This window comes from Aquarana catesbeiana, linkage group LG04, assembly GCF_042186555.1.
Source record: "Aquarana catesbeiana isolate 2022-GZ linkage group LG04, ASM4218655v1, whole genome shotgun sequence".
NCBI lineage: Eukaryota > Metazoa > Chordata > Amphibia > Anura > Ranidae > Aquarana > Aquarana catesbeiana.
In genome coordinates, this window is record NC_133327.1 from 36,971,659 (window position 1) to 36,992,871 (window position 21,213).

Here is a 21,213-nt window from a genome sequence, read left to right on the forward strand (position 1 = left end):
AAAGAACCTTCCCACCACCTAGTACGTTCTAGACAATAAACACCTTGTGCCTTGATGCATTCCACCGGACTTGAAATTGGCGGGAGAGAGCTACCCGGGGGGGGGAAGGGGGGGCTTTAAAGACAAAGACACCATAATTGCATTGGCCGGGAATCGAACCCGGGCCTCCCGCGTGGCAGGCGAGAATTCTACCACTGAACCACCAATGCGCCACGCCGGGGCCGGCGCCATCACCCTCCTCGCTCAGCTGGTCTAGGAGAGTCCAGCTTTTGCCCAGACTTGACTTGGCATTAGCTTGTCAACATCGATGGAAACGCCTTGTCATCTACATTGTGACTTTGCCAGATGGACCCACTCCCCATGGGATCGGTAGCAAACTAGATCCACATTTTGTTGTTGATGCTCCTCCTCAGCAACAAGAGCAGAGTGGCGCAGCGGAAGCGTGCTGAGCCAAAACCCTCAGCATAAGGATGGCACTGGCACCTTTTGCTTGTCAACATCGATGGAAACGCCTCGTCATCTACATTGTGACTTTGCCAGATGGACCCACTCCCCATGGGATCGGTAGCAAACTAGATCCACATTTTGTTGTCGATGCACCAGCTCGGCAGCAAGAGCAGAGTGGCGCAGCGGAAGCGTGCTGGGCCCATAACCCAGAGGTCGATGGATCGAAACCATCCTCTGCTATGTTGCCTTTTCCTATGCCAGTCGATATTTGCTAGTGGGGCCAAAGGGCGCTCTTTCACACACAAAGAGAAGTTGAACCTGATTCTGGTGGTTAAACGAGTCCAAAACCCTCAGCATAAGGATGGCACGGGCACCTTTTGTGCTAATGCAATATTGTCTCTTGGCAAAGGAAGCCTGGCCGTGCTTTCTTTAATGGATTGCTTTTGTCCAATACTGCCTGCCTGACTTTGGCTGAAGCCACAGCTGCCTCAAAAAAAAAAACGCGTCAACGCCGCCTTGGCACATGTTATGAGGAGGACTCTGGCTTCCCATGTTGCTCGCGGCGCTCGGTTCCAAGCTTCAACAACAAACGCAAAAGCCAGGTGCCTCCCAGGAAGGCAGCGTTTGGAGAATGCGGGCATCGATCCCGCTACCTCTCGCATGCTAAGCGAGCGCTCTACCACTTGAGCTAATCCCCCTTTGCTTGGGCTCCCCGTTGGCGCTATGGCTGATCCCTGTCCTCTTATGTGCTATGCGTAATATATGCAGTTTTGCAAAATCCACAACCTGCTCTGGCCGCTAGACACCAGGACAGCCACCCGTTTTCCGAGCTTCGAAGGTTTGCACTCTCCCTTCCTCAGAGTCCCCCCATTTTTTTTCTCCCTTCGTGAGTCCATTGACAACTGATCCCTTTCGGAAGTATGACCTCATGGGTTTCAATGATGTCATTAGGAGAAGGTGGTTTCCAAAAGAACCTTCCCACCACCTAGTACGTTCTAGACAATAAACACCTTGTGCCTTGATGCATTCCACCGGACTTGAAATTGGCGGGAGAGAGCTACCCGGGGGGGGGAAGGGGGGGGCTTTAAAGACAAAGACACCATAATTGCATTGGCCGGGAATCGAACCCGGGCCTCCCGCGTGGCAGGCGAGAATTCTACCACTGAACCACCAATGCGCCACGCCGGGGCCGGCGCCATCACCCTCCTCGCTCAGCTGGTCTAGGAGAGTCCAGCTTTTGCCCAGACTTGACTTGGCATTAGCTTGTCAACATCGATGGAAACGCCTTGTCATCTACATTGTGACTTTGCCAGATGGACCCACTCCCCATGGGATCGGTAGCAAACTAGATCCACATTTTGTTGTTGATGCTCCTCCTCAGCAACAAGAGCAGAGTGGCGCAGCGGAAGCGTGCTGAGCCAAAACCCTCAGCATAAGGATGGCACTGGCACCTTTTGCTTGTCAACATCGATGGAAACGCCTCGTCATCTACATTGTGACTTTGCCAGATGGACCCACTCCCCATGGGATCGGTAGCAAACTAGATCCACATTTTGTTGTCGATGCACCAGCTCGGCAGCAAGAGCAGAGTGGCGCAGCGGAAGCGTGCTGGGCCCATAACCCAGAGGTCGATGGATCGAAACCATCCTCTGCTACGTTGCCTTTTCCTATGCCAGTCGATATTTGCTAGTGGGGCCAAAGGGCGCTCTTTCACACACAAAGAGAAGTTGAACCTGATTCTGGTGGTTAAACGAGTCCAAAACCCTCAGCATAAGGATGGCACGGGCACCTTTTGTGCTAATGCAATATTGTCTCTTGGCAAAGGAAGCCTGGCCGTGCTTTCTTTAATGGATTGCTTTTGTCCAATACTGCCTGCCTGACTTTGGCTGAAGCCACAGCTGCCTCAAAAAAAAAAACGCGTCAACGCCGCCTTGGCACATGTTATGAGGAGGACTCTGGCTTCCCATGTTGCTCGCGGCGCTCGGTTCCAAGCTTCAACAACAAACGCTAAAGCCAGGTGCCTCCCAGGAAGGCAGCGTTTGGAGAATGCGGGCATCGATCCCACTACCTCTCGCATGCTAAGCGAGCGCTCTACCACTTGAGCTAATCTCCCTTTGCTTGGGCTCCCCGTTGGCGCTATGGCTGATCCCTGTCCTCTTATGTGCTATGCGTAATATATGCAGTTTTGCAAAATCCACAACCTGCTCTGGCCGCTAGACACCAGGACAGCCACCCGTTTTCCGAGCTTCGAAGGTTTGCACTCTCCCTTCCTCAGAGTCCCCCCATTTTTTTTCTCCCTTCGTGAGTCCATTGACAACTGATCCCTTTCGGAAGTATGACCTCATGGGTTTCAATGATGTCATTAGGAGAAGGTGGTTTCCAAAAGAACCTTCCCACCACCTAGTACGTTCTAGACAATAAACACCTTGTGCCTTGATGCATTCCACCGGACTTGAAATTGGCGGGAGAGAGCTACCCGGGGGGGGGGAAGGGGGGGCTTTAAAGACAAAGACACCATAATTGCATTGGCCGGGAATCGAACCCGGGCCTCCCGCGTGGCAGGCGAGAATTCTACCACTGAACCACCAATGCGCCACGCCGGGGCCGGCGCCATCACCCTCCTCGCTCAGCTGGTCTAGGAGAGTCCAGCTTTTGCCCAGACTTGACTTGGCATTAGCTTGTCAACATCGATGGAAACGCCTTGTCATCTACATTGTGACTTTGCCAGATGGACCCACTCCCCATGGGATCGGTAGCAAACTAGATCCACATTTTGTTGTTGATGCTCCTCCTCAGCAACAAGAGCAGAGTGGCGCAGCGGAAGCGTGCTGAGCCAAAACCCTCAGCATAAGGATGGCACTGGCACCTTTTGCTTGTCAACATCGATGGAAACGCCTCGTCATCTACATTGTGACTTTGCCAGATGGACCCACTCCCCATGGGATCGGTAGCAAACTAGATCCACATTTTGTTGTCGATGCACCAGCTCGGCAGCAAGAGCAGAGTGGCGCAGCGGAAGCGTGCTGGGCCCATAACCCAGAGGTCGATGGATCGAAACCATCCTCTGCTACGTTGCCTTTTCCTATGCCAGTCGATATTTGCTAGTGGGGCCAAAGGGCGCTCTTTCACACACAAAGAGAAGTTGAACCTGATTCTGGTGGTTAAACGAGTCCAAAACCCTCAGCATAAGGATGGCACGGGCACCTTTTGTGCTAATGCAATATTGTCTCTTGGCAAAGGAAGCCTGGCCGTGCTTTCTTTAATGGATTGCTTTTGTCCAATACTGCCTGCCTGACTTTGGCTGAAGCCACAGCTGCCTCAAAAAAAAAAACGCGTCAACGCCGCCTTGGCACATGTTATGAGGAGGACTCTGGCTTCCCATGTTGCTCGCGGCGCTCGGTTCCAAGCTTCAACAACAAACGCAAAAGCCAGGTGCCTCCCAGGAAGGCAGCGTTTGGAGAATGCGGGCATCGATCCCGCTACCTCTCGCATGCTAAGCGAGCGCTCTACCACTTGAGCTAATCCCCCTTTGCTTGGGCTCCCCGTTGGCGCTATGGCTGATCCCTGTCCTCTTATGTGCTATGCGTAATATATGCAGTTTTGCAAAATCCACAACCTGCTCTGGCCGCTAGACACCAGGACAGCCACCCGTTTTCCGAGCTTCGAAGGTTTGCACTCTCCCTTCCTCAGAGTCCCCCCATTTTTTTTCTCCCTTCGTGAGTCCATTGACAACTGATCCCTTTCGGAAGTATGACCTCATGGGTTTCAATGATGTCATTAGGAGAAGGTGGTTTCCAAAAGAACCTTCCCACCACCTAGTACGTTCTAGACAATAAACACCTTGTGCCTTGATGCATTCCACCGGACTTGAAATTGGCGGGAGAGAGCTACCCGGGGGGGGGAAGGGGGGGGCTTTAAAGACAAAGACACCATAATTGCATTGGCCGGGAATCGAACCCGGGCCTCCCGCGTGGCAGGCGAGAATTCTACCACTGAACCACCAATGCGCCACGCTGGGGCCGGCGCCATCACCCTCCTCGCTCAGCTGGTCTAGGAGAGTCCAGCTTTTGCCCAGACTTGACTTGGCATTAGCTTGTCAACATCGATGGAAACGCCTTGTCATCTACATTGTGACTTTGCCAGATGGACCCACTCCCCATGGGATCGGTAGCAAACTAGATCCACATTTTGTTGTTGATGCTCCTCCTCAGCAACAAGAGCAGAGTGGCGCAGCGGAAGCGTGCTGAGCCAAAACCCTCAGCATAAGGATGGCACTGGCACCTTTTGCTTGTCAACATCGATGGAAACGCCTCGTCATCTACATTGTGACTTTGCCAGATGGACCCACTCCCCATGGGATCGGTAGCAAACTAGATCCACATTTTGTTGTCGATGCACCAGCTCGGCAGCAAGAGCAGAGTGGCGCAGCGGAAGCGTGCTGGGCCCATAACCCAGAGGTCGATGGATCGAAACCATCCTCTGCTACGTTGCCTTTTCCTATGCCAGTCGATATTTGCTAGTGGGGCCAAAGGGCGCTCTTTCACACACAAAGAGAAGTTGAACCTGATTCTGGTGGTTAAACGAGTCCAAAACCCTCAGCATAAGGATGGCACGGGCACCTTTTGTGCTAATGCAATATTGTCTCTTGGCAAAGGAAGCCTGGCCGTGCTTTCTTTAATGGATTGCTTTTGTCCAATACTGCCTGCCTGACTTTGGCTGAAGCCACAGCTGCCTCAAAAAAAAAAACGCGTCAACGCCGCCTTGGCACATGTTATGAGGAGGACTCTGGCTTCCCATGTTGCTCGCGGCGCTCGGTTCCAAGCTTCAACAACAAACGCAAAAGCCAGGTGCCTCCCAGGAAGGCAGCGTTTGGAGAATGCGGGCATCGATCCCACTACCTCTCGCATGCTAAGCGAGCGCTCTACCACTTGAGCTAATCCCCCTTTGCTTGGGCTCCCCGTTGGCGCTATGGCTGATCCCTGTCCTCTTATGTGCTATGCGTAATATATGCAGTTTTGCAAAATCCACAACCTGCTCTGGCCGCTAGACACCAGGACAGCCACCCGTTTTCCGAGCTTCGAAGGTTTGCACTCTCCCTTCCTCAGAGTCCCCCCATTTTTTTTCTCCCTTCGTGAGTCCATTGACAACTGATCCCTTTCGGAAGTATGACCTCATGGGTTTCAATGATGTCATTAGGAGAAGGTGGTTTCCAAAAGAACCTTCCCACCACCTAGTACGTTCTAGACAATAAACACCTTGTGCCTTGATGCATTCCACCGGACTTGAAATTGGCGGGAGAGAGCTACCCGGGGGGGGGGAAGGGGGGGCTTTAAAGACAAAGACACCATAATTGCATTGGCCGGGAATCGAACCCGGGCCTCCCGCGTGGCAGGCGAGAATTCTACCACTGAACCACCAATGCGCCACGCCGGGGCCGGCGCCATCACCCTCCTCGCTCAGCTGGTCTAGGAGAGTCCAGCTTTTGCCCAGACTTGACTTGGCATTAGCTTGTCAACATCGATGGAAACGCCTTGTCATCTACATTGTGACTTTGCCAGATGGACCCACTCCCCATGGGATCGGTAGCAAACTAGATCCACATTTTGTTGTTGATGCTCCTCCTCAGCAACAAGAGCAGAGTGGCGCAGCGGAAGCGTGCTGAGCCAAAACCCTCAGCATAAGGATGGCACTGGCACCTTTTGCTTGTCAACATCGATGGAAACGCCTCGTCATCTACATTGTGACTTTGCCAGATGGACCCACTCCCCATGGGATCGGTAGCAAACTAGATCCACATTTTGTTGTCGATGCACCAGCTCGGCAGCAAGAGCAGAGTGGCGCAGCGGAAGCGTGCTGGGCCCATAACCCAGAGGTCGATGGATCGAAACCATCCTCTGCTACGTTGCCTTTTCCTATGCCAGTCGATATTTGCTAGTGGGGCCAAAGGGCGCTCTTTCACACACAAAGAGAAGTTGAACCTGATTCTGGTGGTTAAACGAGTCCAAAACCCTCAGCATAAGGATGGCACGGGCACCTTTTGTGCTAATGCAATATTGTCTCTTGGCAAAGGAAGCCTGGCCGTGCTTTCTTTAATGGATTGCTTTTGTCCAATACTGCCTGCCTGACTTTGGCTGAAGCCACAGCTGCCTCAAAAAAAAAAACGCGTCAACGCCGCCTTGGCACATGTTATGAGGAGGACTCTGGCTTCCCATGTTGCTCGCGGCGCTCGGTTCCAAGCTTCAACAACAAACGCAAAAGCCAGGTGCCTCCCAGGAAGGCAGCGTTTGGAGAATGCGGGCATCGATCCCGCTACCTCTCGCATGCTAAGCGAGCGCTCTACCACTTGAGCTAATCCCCCTTTGCTTGGGCTCCCCGTTGGCGCTATGGCTGATCCCTGTCCTCTTATGTGCTATGCGTAATATATGCAGTTTTGCAAAATCCACAACCTGCTCTGGCCGCTAGACACCAGGACAGCCACCCGTTTTCCGAGCTTCGAAGGTTTGCACTCTCCCTTCCTCAGAGTCCCCCCATTTTTTTTCTCCCTTCGTGAGTCCATTGACAACTGATCCCTTTCGGAAGTATGACCTCATGGGTTTCAATGATGTCATTAGGAGAAGGTGGTTTCCAAAAGAACCTTCCCACCACCTAGTACGTTCTAGACAATAAACACCTTGTGCCTTGATGCATTCCACCGGACTTGAAATTGGCGGGAGAGAGCTACCCGGGGGGGGGGAAGGGGGGGCTTTAAAGACAAAGACACCATAATTGCATTGGCCGGGAATCGAACCCGGGCCTCCCGCGTGGCAGGCGAGAATTCTACCACTGAACCACCAATGCGCCACGCCGGGGCCGGCGCCATCACCCTCCTCGCTCAGCTGGTCTAGGAGAGTCCAGCTTTTGCCCAGACTTGACTTGGCATTAGCTTGTCAACATCGATGGAAACGCCTTGTCATCTACATTGTGACTTTGCCAGATGGACCCACTCCCCATGGGATCGGTAGCAAACTAGATCCACATTTTGTTGTTGATGCTCCTCCTCAGCAACAAGAGCAGAGTGGCGCAGCGGAAGCGTGCTGAGCCAAAACCCTCAGCATAAGGATGGCACTGGCACCTTTTGCTTGTCAACATCGATGGAAACGCCTCGTCATCTACATTGTGACTTTGCCAGATGGACCCACTCCCCATGGGATCGGTAGCAAACTAGATCCACATTTTGTTGTCGATGCACCAGCTCGGCAGCAAGAGCAGAGTGGCGCAGCGGAAGCGTGCTGGGCCCATAACCCAGAGGTCGATGGATCGAAACCATCCTCTGCTACGTTGCCTTTTCCTATGCCAGTCGATATTTGCTAGTGGGGCCAAAGGGCGCTCTTTCACACACAAAGAGAAGTTGAACCTGATTCTGGTGGTTAAACGAGTCCAAAACCCTCAGCATAAGGATGGCACGGGCACCTTTTGTGCTAATGCAATATTGTCTCTTGGCAAAGGAAGCCTGGCCGTGCTTTCTTTAATGGATTGCTTTTGTCCAATACTGCCTGCCTGACTTTGGCTGAAGCCACAGCTGCCTCAAAAAAAAAAACGCGTCAACGCCGCCTTGGCACATGTTATGAGGAGGACTCTGGCTTCCCATGTTGCTCGCGGCGCTCGGTTCCAAGCTTCAACAACAAACGCAAAAGCCAGGTGCCTCCCAGGAAGGCAGCGTTTGGAGAATGCGGGCATCGATCCCGCTACCTCTCGCATGCTAAGCGAGCGCTCTACCACTTGAGCTAATCCCCCTTTGCTTGGGCTCCCCGTTGGCGCTATGGCTGATCCCTGTCCTCTTATGTGCTATGCGTAATATATGCAGTTTTGCAAAATCCACAACCTGCTCTGGCCGCTAGACACCAGGACAGCCACCCGTTTTCCGAGCTTCGAAGGTTTGCACTCTCCCTTCCTCAGAGTCCCCCCATTTTTTTTCTCCCTTCGTGAGTCCATTGACAACTGATCCCTTTCGGAAGTATGACCTCATGGGTTTCAATGATGTCATTAGGAGAAGGTGGTTTCCAAAAGAACCTTCCCACCACCTAGTACGTTCTAGACAATAAACACCTTGTGCCTTGATGCATTCCACCGGACTTGAAATTGGCGGGAGAGAGCTACCCGGGGGGGGGGGAAGGGGGGGCTTTAAAGACAAAGACACCATAATTGCATTGGCCGGGAATCGAACCCGGGCCTCCCGCGTGGCAGGCGAGAATTCTACCACTGAACCACCAATGCGCCACGCCGGGGCCGGCGCCATCACCCTCCTCGCTCAGCTGGTCTAGGAGAGTCCAGCTTTTGCCCAGACTTGACTTGGCATTAGCTTGTCAACATCGATGGAAACGCCTTGTCATCTACATTGTGACTTTGCCAGATGGACCCACTCCCCATGGGATCGGTAGCAAACTAGATCCACATTTTGTTGTTGATGCTCCTCCTCAGCAACAAGAGCAGAGTGGCGCAGCGGAAGCGTGCTGAGCCAAAACCCTCAGCATAAGGATGGCACTGGCACCTTTTGCTTGTCAACATCGATGGAAACGCCTCGTCATCTACATTGTGACTTTGCCAGATGGACCCACTCCCCATGGGATCGGTAGCAAACTAGATCCACATTTTGTTGTCGATGCACCAGCTCGGCAGCAAGAGCAGAGTGGCGCAGCGGAAGCGTGCTGGGCCCATAACCCAGAGGTCGATGGATCGAAACCATCCTCTGCTACGTTGCCTTTTCCTATGCCAGTCGATATTTGCTAGTGGGGCCAAAGGGCGCTCTTTCACACACAAAGAGAAGTTGAACCTGATTCTGGTGGTTAAACGAGTCCAAAACCCTCAGCATAAGGATGGCACGGGCACCTTTTGTGCTAATGCAATATTGTCTCTTGGCAAAGGAAGCCTGGCCGTGCTTTCTTTAATGGATTGCTTTTGTCCAATACTGCCTGCCTGACTTTGGCTGAAGCCACAGCTGCCTCAAAAAAAAAAACGCGTCAACGCCGCCTTGGCACATGTTATGAGGAGGACTCTGGCTTCCCATGTTGCTCGCGGCGCTCGGTTCCAAGCTTCAACAACAAACGCAAAAGCCAGGTGCCTCCCAGGAAGGCAGCGTTTGGAGAATGCGGGCATCGATCCCGCTACCTCTCGCATGCTAAGCGAGCGCTCTACCACTTGAGCTAATCCCCCTTTGCTTGGGCTCCCCGTTGGCGCTATGGCTGATCCCTGTCCTCTTATGTGCTATGCGTAATATATGCAGTTTTGCAAAATCCACAACCTGCTCTGGCCGCTAGACACCAGGACAGCCACCCGTTTTCCGAGCTTCGAAGGTTTGCACTCTCCCTTCCTCAGAGTCCCCCCATTTTTTTTCTCCCTTCGTGAGTCCATTGACAACTGATCCCTTTCGGAAGTATGACCTCATGGGTTTCAATGATGTCATTAGGAGAAGGTGGTTTCCAAAAGAACCTTCCCACCACCTAGTACGTTCTAGACAATAAACACCTTGTGCCTTGATGCATTCCACCGGACTTGAAATTGGCGGGAGAGAGCTACCCGGGGGGGGGGAAGGGGGGGCTTTAAAGACAAAGACACCATAATTGCATTGGCCGGGAATCGAACCCGGGCCTCCCGCGTGGCAGGCGAGAATTCTACCACTGAACCACCAATGCGCCACGCCGGGGCCGGCGCCATCACCCTCCTCGCTCAGCTGGTCTAGGAGAGTCCAGCTTTTGCCCAGACTTGACTTGGCATTAGCTTGTCAACATCGATGGAAACGCCTTGTCATCTACATTGTGACTTTGCCAGATGGACCCACTCCCCATGGGATCGGTAGCAAACTAGATCCACATTTTGTTGTTGATGCTCCTCCTCAGCAACAAGAGCAGAGTGGCGCAGCGGAAGCGTGCTGAGCCAAAACCCTCAGCATAAGGATGGCACTGGCACCTTTTGCTTGTCAACATCGATGGAAACGCCTCGTCATCTACATTGTGACTTTGCCAGATGGACCCACTCCCCATGGGATCGGTAGCAAACTAGATCCACATTTTGTTGTCGATGCACCAGCTCGGCAGCAAGAGCAGAGTGGCGCAGCGGAAGCGTGCTGGGCCCATAACCCAGAGGTCGATGGATCGAAACCATCCTCTGCTACGTTGCCTTTTCCTATGCCAGTCGATATTTGCTAGTGGGGCCAAAGGGCGCTCTTTCACACACAAAGAGAAGTTGAACCTGATTCTGGTGGTTAAACGAGTCCAAAACCCTCAGCATAAGGATGGCACGGGCACCTTTTGTGCTAATGCAATATTGTCTCTTGGCAAAGGAAGCCTGGCCGTGCTTTCTTTAATGGATTGCTTTTGTCCAATACTGCCTGCCTGACTTTGGCTGAAGCCACAGCTGCCTCAAAAAAAAAAACGCGTCAACGCCGCCTTGGCACATGTTATGAGGAGGACTCTGGCTTCCCATGTTGCTCGCGGCGCTCGGTTCCAAGCTTCAACAACAAACGCAAAAGCCAGGTGCCTCCCAGGAAGGCAGCGTTTGGAGAATGCGGGCATCGATCCCGCTACCTCTCGCATGCTAAGCGAGCGCTCTACCACTTGAGCTAATCCCCCTTTGCTTGGGCTCCCCGTTGGCGCTATGGCTGATCCCTGTCCTCTTATGTGCTATGCGTAATATATGCAGTTTTGCAAAATCCACAACCTGCTCTGGCCGCTAGACACCAGGACAGCCACCCGTTTTCCGAGCTTCGAAGGTTTGCACTCTCCCTTCCTCAGAGTCCCCCCATTTTTTTTCTCCCTTCGTGAGTCCATTGACAACTGATCCCTTTCGGAAGTATGACCTCATGGGTTTCAATGATGTCATTAGGAGAAGGTGGTTTCCAAAAGAACCTTCCCACCACCTAGTACGTTCTAGACAATAAACACCTTGTGCCTTGATGCATTCCACCGGACTTGAAATTGGCGGGAGAGAGCTACCCGGGGGGGGGGGAAGGGGGGGCTTTAAAGACAAAGACACCATAATTGCATTGGCCGGGAATCGAACCCGGGCCTCCCGCGTGGCAGGCGGGAATTCTACCACTGAACCACCAATGCGCCACGCCGGGGCCGGCGCCATCACCCTCCTCGCTCAGCTGGTCTAGGAGAGTCCAGCTTTTGCCCAGACTTGACTTGGCATTAGCTTGTCAACATCGATGGAAACGCCTTGTCATCTACATTGTGACTTTGCCAGATGGACCCACTCCCCATGGGATCGGTAGCAAACTAGATCCACATTTTGTTGTTGATGCTCCTCCTCAGCAACAAGAGCAGAGTGGCGCAGCGGAAGCGTGCTGAGCCAAAACCCTCAGCATAAGGATGGCACTGGCACCTTTTGCTTGTCAACATCGATGGAAACGCCTCGTCATCTACATTGTGACTTTGCCAGATGGACCCACTCCCCATGGGATCGGTAGCAAACTAGATCCACATTTTGTTGTCGATGCACCAGCTCGGCAGCAAGAGCAGAGTGGCGCAGCGGAAGCGTGCTGGGCCCATAACCCAGAGGTCGATGGATCGAAACCATCCTCTGCTACGTTGCCTTTTCCTATGCCAGTCGATATTTGCTAGTGGGGCCAAAGGGCGCTCTTTCACACACAAAGAGAAGTTGAACCTGATTCTGGTGGTTAAACGAGTCCAAAACCCTCAGCATAAGGATGGCACGGGCACCTTTTGTGCTAATGCAATATTGTCTCTTGGCAAAGGAAGCCTGGCCGTGCTTTCTTTAATGGATTGCTTTTGTCCAATACTGCCTGCCTGACTTTGGCTGAAGCCACAGCTGCCTCAAAAAAAAAAACGCGTCAACGCCGCCTTGGCACATGTTATGAGGAGGACTCTGGCTTCCCATGTTGCTCGCGGCGCTCGGTTCCAAGCTTCAACAACAAACGCAAAAGCCAGGTGCCTCCCAGGAAGGCAGCGTTTGGAGAATGCGGGCATCGATCCCGCTACCTCTCGCATGCTAAGCGAGCGCTCTACCACTTGAGCTAATCCCCCTTTGCTTGGGCTCCCCGTTGGCGCTATGGCTGATCCCTGTCCTCTTATGTGCTATGCGTAATATATGCAGTTTTGCAAAATCCACAACCTGCTCTGGCCGCTAGACACCAGGACAGCCACCCGTTTTCCGAGCTTCGAAGGTTTGCACTCTCCCTTCCTCAGAGTCCCCCCATTTTTTTTCTCCCTTCGTGAGTCCATTGACAACTGATCCCTTTCGGAAGTATGACCTCATGGGTTTCAATGATGTCATTAGGAGAAGGTGGTTTCCAAAAGAACCTTCCCACCACCTAGTACGTTCTAGACAATAAACACCTTGTGCCTTGATGCATTCCACCGGACTTGAAATTGGCGGGAGAGAGCTACCCGGGGGGGGGAAGGGGGGGGCTTTAAAGACAAAGACACCATAATTGCATTGGCCGGGAATCGAACCCGGGCCTCCCGCGTGGCAGGCGAGAATTCTACCACTGAACCACCAATGCGCCACGCTGGGGCCGGCGCCATCACCCTCCTCGCTCAGCTGGTCTAGGAGAGTCCAGCTTTTGCCCAGACTTGACTTGGCATTAGCTTGTCAACATCGATGGAAACGCCTTGTCATCTACATTGTGACTTTGCCAGATGGACCCACTCCCCATGGGATCGGTAGCAAACTAGATCCACATTTTGTTGTTGATGCTCCTCCTCAGCAACAAGAGCAGAGTGGCGCAGCGGAAGCGTGCTGAGCCAAAACCCTCAGCATAAGGATGGCACTGGCACCTTTTGCTTGTCAACATCGATGGAAACGCCTCGTCATCTACATTGTGACTTTGCCAGATGGACCCACTCCCCATGGGATCGGTAGCAAACTAGATCCACATTTTGTTGTCGATGCACCAGCTCGGCAGCAAGAGCAGAGTGGCGCAGCGGAAGCGTGCTGGGCCCATAACCCAGAGGTCGATGGATCGAAACCATCCTCTGCTACGTTGCCTTTTCCTATGCCAGTCGATATTTGCTAGTGGGGCCAAAGGGCGCTCTTTCACACACAAAGAGAAGTTGAACCTGATTCTGGTGGTTAAACGAGTCCAAAACCCTCAGCATAAGGATGGCACGGGCACCTTTTGTGCTAATGCAATATTGTCTCTTGGCAAAGGAAGCCTGGCCGTGCTTTCTTTAATGGATTGCTTTTGTCCAATACTGCCTGCCTGACTTTGGCTGAAGCCACAGCTGCCTCAAAAAAAAAAACGCGTCAACGCCGCCTTGGCACATGTTATGAGGAGGACTCTGGCTTCCCATGTTGCTCGCGGCGCTCGGTTCCAAGCTTCAACAACAAACGCAAAAGCCAGGTGCCTCCCAGGAAGGCAGCGTTTGGAGAATGCGGGCATCGATCCCACTACCTCTCGCATGCTAAGCGAGCGCTCTACCACTTGAGCTAATCCCCCTTTGCTTGGGCTCCCCGTTGGCGCTATGGCTGATCCCTGTCCTCTTATGTGCTATGCGTAATATATGCAGTTTTGCAAAATCCACAACCTGCTCTGGCCGCTAGACACCAGGACAGCCACCCGTTTTCCGAGCTTCGAAGGTTTGCACTCTCCCTTCCTCAGAGTCCCCCCATTTTTTTTCTCCCTTCGTGAGTCCATTGACAACTGATCCCTTTCGGAAGTATGACCTCATGGGTTTCAATGATGTCATTAGGAGAAGGTGGTTTCCAAAAGAACCTTCCCACCACCTAGTACGTTCTAGACAATAAACACCTTGTGCCTTGATGCATTCCACCGGACTTGAAATTGGCGGGAGAGAGCTACCCGGGGGGGGGGAAGGGGGGGCTTTAAAGACAAAGACACCATAATTGCATTGGCCGGGAATCGAACCCGGGCCTCCCGCGTGGCAGGCGAGAATTCTACCACTGAACCACCAATGCGCCACGCCGGGGCCGGCGCCATCACCCTCCTCGCTCAGCTGGTCTAGGAGAGTCCAGCTTTTGCCCAGACTTGACTTGGCATTAGCTTGTCAACATCGATGGAAACGCCTTGTCATCTACATTGTGACTTTGCCAGATGGACCCACTCCCCATGGGATCGGTAGCAAACTAGATCCACATTTTGTTGTTGATGCTCCTCCTCAGCAACAAGAGCAGAGTGGCGCAGCGGAAGCGTGCTGAGCCAAAACCCTCAGCATAAGGATGGCACTGGCACCTTTTGCTTGTCAACATCGATGGAAACGCCTCGTCATCTACATTGTGACTTTGCCAGATGGACCCACTCCCCATGGGATCGGTAGCAAACTAGATCCACATTTTGTTGTCGATGCACCAGCTCGGCAGCAAGAGCAGAGTGGCGCAGCGGAAGCGTGCTGGGCCCATAACCCAGAGGTCGATGGATCGAAACCATCCTCTGCTACGTTGCCTTTTCCTATGCCAGTCGATATTTGCTAGTGGGGCCAAAGGGCGCTCTTTCACACACAAAGAGAAGTTGAACCTGATTCTGGTGGTTAAACGAGTCCAAAACCCTCAGCATAAGGATGGCACGGGCACCTTTTGTGCTAATGCAATATTGTCTCTTGGCAAAGGAAGCCTGGCCGTGCTTTCTTTAATGGATTGCTTTTGTCCAATACTGCCTGCCTGACTTTGGCTGAAGCCACAGCTGCCTCAAAAAAAAAAACGCGTCAACGCCGCCTTGGCACATGTTATGAGGAGGACTCTGGCTTCCCATGTTGCTCGCGGCGCTCGGTTCCAAGCTTCAACAACAAACGCAAAAGCAAGGTGCCTCCCAGGAAGGCAGCGTTTGGAGAATGCGGGCATCGATCCCGCTACCTCTCGCATGCTAAGCGAGCGCTCTACCACTTGAGCTAATCCCCCTTTGCTTGGGCTCCCCGTTGGCGCTATGGCTGATCCCTGTCCTCTTATGTGCTATGCGTAATATATGCAGTTTTGCAAAATCCACAACCTGCTCTGGCCGCTAGACACCAGGACAGCCACCCGTTTTCCGAGCTTCGAAGGTTTGCACTCTCCCTTCCTCAGAGTCCCCCCATTTTTTTTCTCCCTTCGTGAGTCCATTGACAACTGATCCCTTTCGGAAGTATGACCTCATGGGTTTCAATGATGTCATTAGGAGAAGGTGGTTTCCAAAAGAACCTTCCCACCACCTAGTACGTTCTAGACAATAAACACCTTGTGCCTTGATGCATTCCACCGGACTTGAAATTGGCGGGAGAGAGCTACCCGGGGGGGGGGGAAGGGGGGGCTTTAAAGACAAAGACACCATAATTGCATTGGCCGGGAATCGAACCCGGGCCTCCCGCGTGGCAGGCGAGAATTCTACCACTGAACCACCAATGCGCCACGCCGGGGCCGGCGCCATCACCCTCCTCGCTCAGCTGGTCTAGGAGAGTCCAGCTTTTGCCCAGACTTGACTTGGCATTAGCTTGTCAACATCGATGGAAACGCCTTGTCATCTACATTGTGACTTTGCCAGATGGACCCACTCCCCATGGGATCGGTAGCAAACTAGATCCACATTTTGTTGTTGATGCTCCTCCTCAGCAACAAGAGCAGAGTGGCGCAGCGGAAGCGTGCTGAGCCAAAACCCTCAGCATAAGGATGGCACTGGCACCTTTTGCTTGTCAACATCGATGGAAACGCCTCGTCATCTACATTGTGACTTTGCCAGATGGACCCACTCCCCATGGGATCGGTAGCAAACTAGATCCACATTTTGTTGTCGATGCACCAGCTCGGCAGCAAGAGCAGAGTGGCGCAGCGGAAGCGTGCTGGGCCCATAACCCAGAGGTCGATGGATCGAAACCATCCTCTGCTACGTTGCCTTTTCCTATGCCAGTCGATATTTGCTAGTGGGGCCAAAGGGCGCTCTTTCACACACAAAGAGAAGTTGAACCTGATTCTGGTGGTTAAACGAGTCCAAAACCCTCAGCATAAGGATGGCACGGGCACCTTTTGTGCTAATGCAATATTGTCTCTTGGCAAAGGAAGCCTGGCCGTGCTTTCTTTAATGGATTGCTTTTGTCCAATACTGCCTGCCTGACTTTGGCTGAAGCCACAGCTGCCTCAAAAAAAAAAACGCGTCAACGCCGCCTTGGCACATGTTATGAGGAGGACTCTGGCTTCCCATGTTGCTCGCGGCGCTCGGTTCCAAGCTTCAACAACAAACGCAAAAGCCAGGTGCCTCCCAGGAAGGCAGCGTTTGGAGAATGCGGGCATCGATCCCGCTACCTCTCGCATGCTAAGCGAGCGCTCTACCACTTGAGCTAATCCCCCTTTGCTTGGGCTCCCCGTTGGCGCTATGGCTGATCCCTGTCCTCTTATGTGCTATGCGTAATATATGCAGTTTTGCAAAATCCACAACCTGCTCTGGCCGCTAGACACCAGGACAGCCACCCGTTTTCCGAGCTTCGAAGGTTTGCACTCTCCCTTCCTCAGAGTCCCCCCATTTTTTTTCTCCCTTCGTGAGTCCATTGACAACTGATCCCTTTCGGAAGTATGACCTCATGGGTTTCAATGATGTCATTAGGAGAAGGTGGTTTCCAAAAGAACCTTCCCACCACCTAGTACGTTCTAGACAATAAACACCTTGTGCCTTGATGCATTCCACCGGACTTGAAATTGGCGGGAGAGAGCTACCCGGGGGGGGGGGAAGGGGGGGCTTTAAAGACAAAGACACCATAATTGCATTGGCCGGGAATCGAACCCGGGCCTCCCGCGTGGCAGGCGAGAATTCTACCACTGAACCACCAATGCGCCACGCCGGGGCCGGCGCCATCACCCTCCTCGCTCAGCTGGTCTAGGAGAGTCCAGCTTTTGCCCAGACTTGACTTGGCATTAGCTTGTCAACATCGATGGAAACGCCTTGTCATCTACATTGTGACTTTGCCAGATGGACCCACTCCCCATGGGATCGGTAGCAAACTAGATCCACATTTTGTTGTTGATGCTCCTCCTCAGCAACAAGAGCAGAGTGGCGCAGCGGAAGCGTGCTGAGCCAAAACCCTCAGCATAAGGATGGCACTGGCACCTTTTGCTTGTCAACATCGATGGAAACGCCTCGTCATCTACATTGTGACTTTGCCAGATGGACCCACTCCCCATGGGATCGGTAGCAAACTAGATCCACATTTTGTTGTCGATGCACCAGCTCGGCAGCAAGAGCAGAGTGGCGCAGCGGAAGCGTGCTGGGCCCATAACCCAGAGGTCGATGGATCAAAACCATCCTCTGCTACGTTGCCTTTTCCTATGCCAGTCGATATTTGCTAGTGGGGCCAAAGGGCGCTCTTTCACACACAAAGAGAAGTTGAACCTGATTCTGGTGGTTAAACGAGTCCAAAACCCTCAGCATAAGGATGGCACGGGCACCTTTTGTGCTAATGCAATATTGTCTCTTGGCAAAGGAAGCCTGGCCGTGCTTTCTTTAATGGATTGCTTTTGTCCAATACTGCCTGCCTGACTTTGGCTGAAGCCACAGCTGCCTCAAAAAAAAAAACGCGTCAACGCCGCCTTGGCACATGTTATGAGGAGGACTCTGGCTTCCCATGTTGCTCGCGGCGCTCGGTTCCAAGCTTCAACAACAAACGCAAAAGCCAGGTGCCTCCCAGGAAGGCAGCGTTTGGAGAATGCGGGCATCGATCCCGCTACCTCTCGCATGCTAAGCGAGCGCTCTACCACTTGAGCTAATCCCCCTTTGCTTGGGCTCCCCGTTGGCGCTATGGCTGATCCCTGTCCTCTTATGTGCTATGCGTAATATATGCAGTTTTGCAAAATCCACAACCTGCTCTGGCCGCTAGACACCAGGACAGCCACCCGTTTTCCGAGCTTCGAAGGTTTGCACTCTCCCTTCCTCAGAGTCCCCCCATTTTTTTTCTCCCTTCGTGAGTCCATTGACAACTGATCCCTTTCGGAAGTATGACCTCATGGGTTTCAATGATGTCATTAGGAGAAGGTGGTTTCCAAAAGAACCTTCCCACCACCTAGTACGTTCTAGACAATAAACACCTTGTGCCTTGATGCATTCCACCGGACTTGAAATTGGCGGGAGAGAGCTACCCGGGGGGGGGGAAGGGGGGGCTTTAAAGACAAAGACACCATAATTGCATTGGCCGGGAATCGAACCCGGGCCTCCCGCGTGGCAGGCGAGAATTCTACCACTGAACCACCAATGCGCCACGCCGGGGCCGGCGCCATCACCCTCCTCGCTCAGCTGGTCTAGGAGAGTCCAGCTTTTGCCCAGACTTGACTTGGCATTAGCTTGTCAACATCGATGGAAACGCCTTGTCATCTACATTGTGACTTTGCCAGATGGACCCACTCCCCATGGGATCGGTAGCAAACTAGATCCACATTTTGTTGTTGATGCTCCTCCTCAGCAACAAGAGCAGAGTGGCGCAGCGGAAGCGTGCTGAGCCAAAACCCTCAGCATAAGGATGGCACTGGCACCTTTTGCTTGTCAACATCGATGGAAACGCCTCGTCATCTACATTGTGACTTTGCCAGATGGACCCACTCCCCATGGGATCGGTAGCAAACTAGATCCACATTTTGTTGTCGATGCACTAGCTCGGCAGCAAGAGCAGAGTGGCGCAGCGGAAGCGTGCTGGGCCCATAACCCAGAGGTCGATGGATCGAAACCATCCTCTGCTACGTTGCCTTTTCCTATGCCAGTCGATATTTGCTAGTGGGGCCAAAGGGCGCTCTTTCACACACAAAGAGAAGTTGAACCTGATTCTGGTGGTTAAACGAGTCCAAAACCCTCAGCATAAGGATGGCACGGGCACCTTTTGTGCTAATGCAATATTGTCTCTTGGCAAAGGAAGCCTGGCCGTGCTTTCTTTAATGGATTGCTTTTGTCCAATACTGCCTGCCTGACTTTGGCTGAAGCCACAGCTGCCTCAAAAAAAAAAACGCGTCAACGCCGCCTTGGCACATGTTATGAGGAGGACTCTGGCTTCCCATGTTGCTCGCGGCGCTCGGTTCCAAGCTTCAACAACAAACGCAAAAGCCAGGTGCCTCCCAGGAAGGCAGCGTTTGGAGAATGCGGGCATCGATCCCGCTACCTCTCGCATGCTAAGCGAGCGCTCTACCACTTGAGCTAATCCCCCTTTGCTTGGGCTCCCCGTTGGCGCTATGGCTGATCCCTGTCCTCTTATGTGCTATGCGTAATATATGCAGTTTTGCAAAATCCACAACCTGCTCTGGCCGCTAGACACCAGGACAGCCACCCGTTTTCCGAGCTTCGAAGGTTTGCACTCTCCCTTCCTCAGAGTCCCCCCATTTTTTTTCTCCCTTCGTGAGTCCATTGACAACTGATCCCTTTCGGAAGTATGACCTCATGGGTTTCAATGATGTCATTAGGAGAAGGTGGTTTCCAAAAGAACCTTCCCACCACCTAGTACGTTCTAGACAATAAACACCTTGTGCCTTGATGCATTCCACCGGACTTGAAATTGGCGGGAGAGAGCTACCCGGGGGGGGGGAAGGGGGGGCTTTAAAGACAAAGACACCATAATTGCATTGGCCGGGAATCGAACCCGGGCCTCCCGCGTGGCAGGCGAGAATTCTACCACTGAACCACCAATGCGCCACGCTGGGGCCGGCGCCATCACCCTCCTCGCTCAGCTGGTCTAGGAGAGTCCAGCTTTTGCCCAGACTTGACTTGGCATTAGCTTGTCAACATCGATGGAAACGCCTTGTCATCTACATTGTGACTTTGCCAGATGGACCCACTCCCCATGGGATCGGTAGCAAACTAGATCCACATTTTGTTGTTGATGCTCCTCCTCAGCAACAAGAGCAGAGTGGCGCAGCGGAAGCGTGCTGAGCCAAAACCCTCAGCATAAGGATGGCACTGGCACCTTTTGCTTGTCAACATCGATGGAAACGCCTCGTCATCTACATTGTGACTTTGCCAGATGGACCCACTCCCCATGGGATCGGTAGCAAACTAGATCCACATTTTGTTGTCGATGCACCAGCTCGGCAGCAAGAGCAGAGTGGCGCAGCGGGAGCGTGCTGGGCCCATAACCCAGAGGTCGATGGATCGAAACCATCCTCTGCTACGTTGCCTTTTCCTATGCCAGTCGATATTTGCTAGTGGGGCCAAAGGGCGCTCTTTCACACACAAAGAGAAGTTGAACCTGATTCTGGTGGTTAAACGAGTCCAAAACCCTCAGCATAAGGATGGCACGGGCACCTTTTGTGCTAATGCAATATTGTCTCTTGGCAAAGGAAGCCTGGCCGTGCTTTCTTTAATGGATTGCTTTTGTCCAATACTGCCTGCCTGACTTTGGCTGAAGCCACAGCTGCCTCAAAAAAAAAAACGCGTCAACGCCGCCTTGGCACATGTTATGAGGAGGACTCTGGCTTCCCATGTTGCTCGCGGCGCTCGGTTCCAAGCTTCAACAACAAACGCAAAAGCCAGGTGCCTCCCAGGAAGGCAGCGTTTGGAGAATGCGGGCATCGATCCCGCTACCTCTCGCATGCTAAGCGAGCGCTCTACCACTTGAGCTAATCCCCCTTTGCTTGGGCTCCCCGTTGGCGCTATGGCTGATCCCTGTCCTCTTATGTGCTATGCGTAATATATGCAGTTTTGCAAAATCCACAACCTGCTCTGGCCGCTAGACACCAGGACAGCCACCCGTTTTCCGAGCTTCGAAGGTTTGCACTCTCCCTTCCTCAGAGTCCCCCCATTTTTTTTCTCCCTTCGTGAGTCCATTGACAACTGATCCCTTTCGGAAGTATGACCTCATGGGTTTCAATGATGTCATTAGG

At 52.8% G+C, this 21,213-nt stretch overlaps 27 non-coding genes across 27 annotated transcripts; all 27 read right to left on the reverse strand.

Moving 5' to 3' along the window:
• Positions 1 to 138: 138 nt before the first annotated feature.
• Positions 139 to 209, reverse strand: TRNAG-GCC (transfer RNA glycine (anticodon GCC)). Its single transcript has one exon. It is a non-coding gene; the product is annotated as a tRNA-Gly (tRNA).
• Positions 210 to 1,072: 863 nt separating this feature from the next.
• TRNAA-AGC (transfer RNA alanine (anticodon AGC)) lies at positions 1,073 to 1,145 on the reverse strand. Its single transcript has one exon. It is a non-coding gene; the product is annotated as a tRNA-Ala (tRNA).
• A 408-nt stretch (positions 1,146 to 1,553) lies between these two features.
• TRNAG-GCC (transfer RNA glycine (anticodon GCC)) lies at positions 1,554 to 1,624 on the reverse strand. Its single transcript has one exon. It is a non-coding gene; the product is annotated as a tRNA-Gly (tRNA).
• A 1,344-nt stretch (positions 1,625 to 2,968) lies between these two features.
• Positions 2,969 to 3,039, reverse strand: TRNAG-GCC (transfer RNA glycine (anticodon GCC)). The gene has a single exon. It is a non-coding gene; the product is annotated as a tRNA-Gly (tRNA).
• An 863-nt stretch (positions 3,040 to 3,902) lies between these two features.
• On the reverse strand, positions 3,903 to 3,975 carry TRNAA-AGC (transfer RNA alanine (anticodon AGC)). The gene has a single exon. It is a non-coding gene; the product is annotated as a tRNA-Ala (tRNA).
• A 408-nt stretch (positions 3,976 to 4,383) lies between these two features.
• On the reverse strand, positions 4,384 to 4,454 carry TRNAG-GCC (transfer RNA glycine (anticodon GCC)). Its single transcript has one exon. It is a non-coding gene; the product is annotated as a tRNA-Gly (tRNA).
• A 1,344-nt stretch (positions 4,455 to 5,798) lies between these two features.
• TRNAG-GCC (transfer RNA glycine (anticodon GCC)) lies at positions 5,799 to 5,869 on the reverse strand. Its single transcript has one exon. It is a non-coding gene; the product is annotated as a tRNA-Gly (tRNA).
• Positions 5,870 to 6,732: 863 nt separating this feature from the next.
• TRNAA-AGC (transfer RNA alanine (anticodon AGC)) lies at positions 6,733 to 6,805 on the reverse strand. The gene has a single exon. It is a non-coding gene; the product is annotated as a tRNA-Ala (tRNA).
• A 408-nt stretch (positions 6,806 to 7,213) lies between these two features.
• TRNAG-GCC (transfer RNA glycine (anticodon GCC)) lies at positions 7,214 to 7,284 on the reverse strand. The gene has a single exon. It is a non-coding gene; the product is annotated as a tRNA-Gly (tRNA).
• Positions 7,285 to 8,147: 863 nt separating this feature from the next.
• On the reverse strand, positions 8,148 to 8,220 carry TRNAA-AGC (transfer RNA alanine (anticodon AGC)). Its single transcript has one exon. It is a non-coding gene; the product is annotated as a tRNA-Ala (tRNA).
• Positions 8,221 to 8,629: 409 nt separating this feature from the next.
• On the reverse strand, positions 8,630 to 8,700 carry TRNAG-GCC (transfer RNA glycine (anticodon GCC)). The gene has a single exon. It is a non-coding gene; the product is annotated as a tRNA-Gly (tRNA).
• Positions 8,701 to 9,563: 863 nt separating this feature from the next.
• TRNAA-AGC (transfer RNA alanine (anticodon AGC)) lies at positions 9,564 to 9,636 on the reverse strand. Its single transcript has one exon. It is a non-coding gene; the product is annotated as a tRNA-Ala (tRNA).
• Positions 9,637 to 10,044: 408 nt separating this feature from the next.
• Positions 10,045 to 10,115, reverse strand: TRNAG-GCC (transfer RNA glycine (anticodon GCC)). Its single transcript has one exon. It is a non-coding gene; the product is annotated as a tRNA-Gly (tRNA).
• Positions 10,116 to 10,978: 863 nt separating this feature from the next.
• On the reverse strand, positions 10,979 to 11,051 carry TRNAA-AGC (transfer RNA alanine (anticodon AGC)). The gene has a single exon. It is a non-coding gene; the product is annotated as a tRNA-Ala (tRNA).
• Positions 11,052 to 11,460: 409 nt separating this feature from the next.
• TRNAG-GCC (transfer RNA glycine (anticodon GCC)) lies at positions 11,461 to 11,531 on the reverse strand. The gene has a single exon. It is a non-coding gene; the product is annotated as a tRNA-Gly (tRNA).
• Positions 11,532 to 12,394: 863 nt separating this feature from the next.
• On the reverse strand, positions 12,395 to 12,467 carry TRNAA-AGC (transfer RNA alanine (anticodon AGC)). Its single transcript has one exon. It is a non-coding gene; the product is annotated as a tRNA-Ala (tRNA).
• Positions 12,468 to 12,875: 408 nt separating this feature from the next.
• On the reverse strand, positions 12,876 to 12,946 carry TRNAG-GCC (transfer RNA glycine (anticodon GCC)). The gene has a single exon. It is a non-coding gene; the product is annotated as a tRNA-Gly (tRNA).
• A 1,344-nt stretch (positions 12,947 to 14,290) lies between these two features.
• On the reverse strand, positions 14,291 to 14,361 carry TRNAG-GCC (transfer RNA glycine (anticodon GCC)). The gene has a single exon. It is a non-coding gene; the product is annotated as a tRNA-Gly (tRNA).
• Positions 14,362 to 15,224: 863 nt separating this feature from the next.
• TRNAA-AGC (transfer RNA alanine (anticodon AGC)) lies at positions 15,225 to 15,297 on the reverse strand. Its single transcript has one exon. It is a non-coding gene; the product is annotated as a tRNA-Ala (tRNA).
• Positions 15,298 to 15,706: 409 nt separating this feature from the next.
• TRNAG-GCC (transfer RNA glycine (anticodon GCC)) lies at positions 15,707 to 15,777 on the reverse strand. Its single transcript has one exon. It is a non-coding gene; the product is annotated as a tRNA-Gly (tRNA).
• An 863-nt stretch (positions 15,778 to 16,640) lies between these two features.
• Positions 16,641 to 16,713, reverse strand: TRNAA-AGC (transfer RNA alanine (anticodon AGC)). Its single transcript has one exon. It is a non-coding gene; the product is annotated as a tRNA-Ala (tRNA).
• Positions 16,714 to 17,122: 409 nt separating this feature from the next.
• TRNAG-GCC (transfer RNA glycine (anticodon GCC)) lies at positions 17,123 to 17,193 on the reverse strand. Its single transcript has one exon. It is a non-coding gene; the product is annotated as a tRNA-Gly (tRNA).
• Positions 17,194 to 18,056: 863 nt separating this feature from the next.
• On the reverse strand, positions 18,057 to 18,129 carry TRNAA-AGC (transfer RNA alanine (anticodon AGC)). Its single transcript has one exon. It is a non-coding gene; the product is annotated as a tRNA-Ala (tRNA).
• A 408-nt stretch (positions 18,130 to 18,537) lies between these two features.
• TRNAG-GCC (transfer RNA glycine (anticodon GCC)) lies at positions 18,538 to 18,608 on the reverse strand. Its single transcript has one exon. It is a non-coding gene; the product is annotated as a tRNA-Gly (tRNA).
• An 863-nt stretch (positions 18,609 to 19,471) lies between these two features.
• On the reverse strand, positions 19,472 to 19,544 carry TRNAA-AGC (transfer RNA alanine (anticodon AGC)). The gene has a single exon. It is a non-coding gene; the product is annotated as a tRNA-Ala (tRNA).
• A 408-nt stretch (positions 19,545 to 19,952) lies between these two features.
• TRNAG-GCC (transfer RNA glycine (anticodon GCC)) lies at positions 19,953 to 20,023 on the reverse strand. The gene has a single exon. It is a non-coding gene; the product is annotated as a tRNA-Gly (tRNA).
• An 863-nt stretch (positions 20,024 to 20,886) lies between these two features.
• TRNAA-AGC (transfer RNA alanine (anticodon AGC)) lies at positions 20,887 to 20,959 on the reverse strand. The gene has a single exon. It is a non-coding gene; the product is annotated as a tRNA-Ala (tRNA).
• Between the last annotated feature and the right edge of the window lie 254 nt (positions 20,960 to 21,213).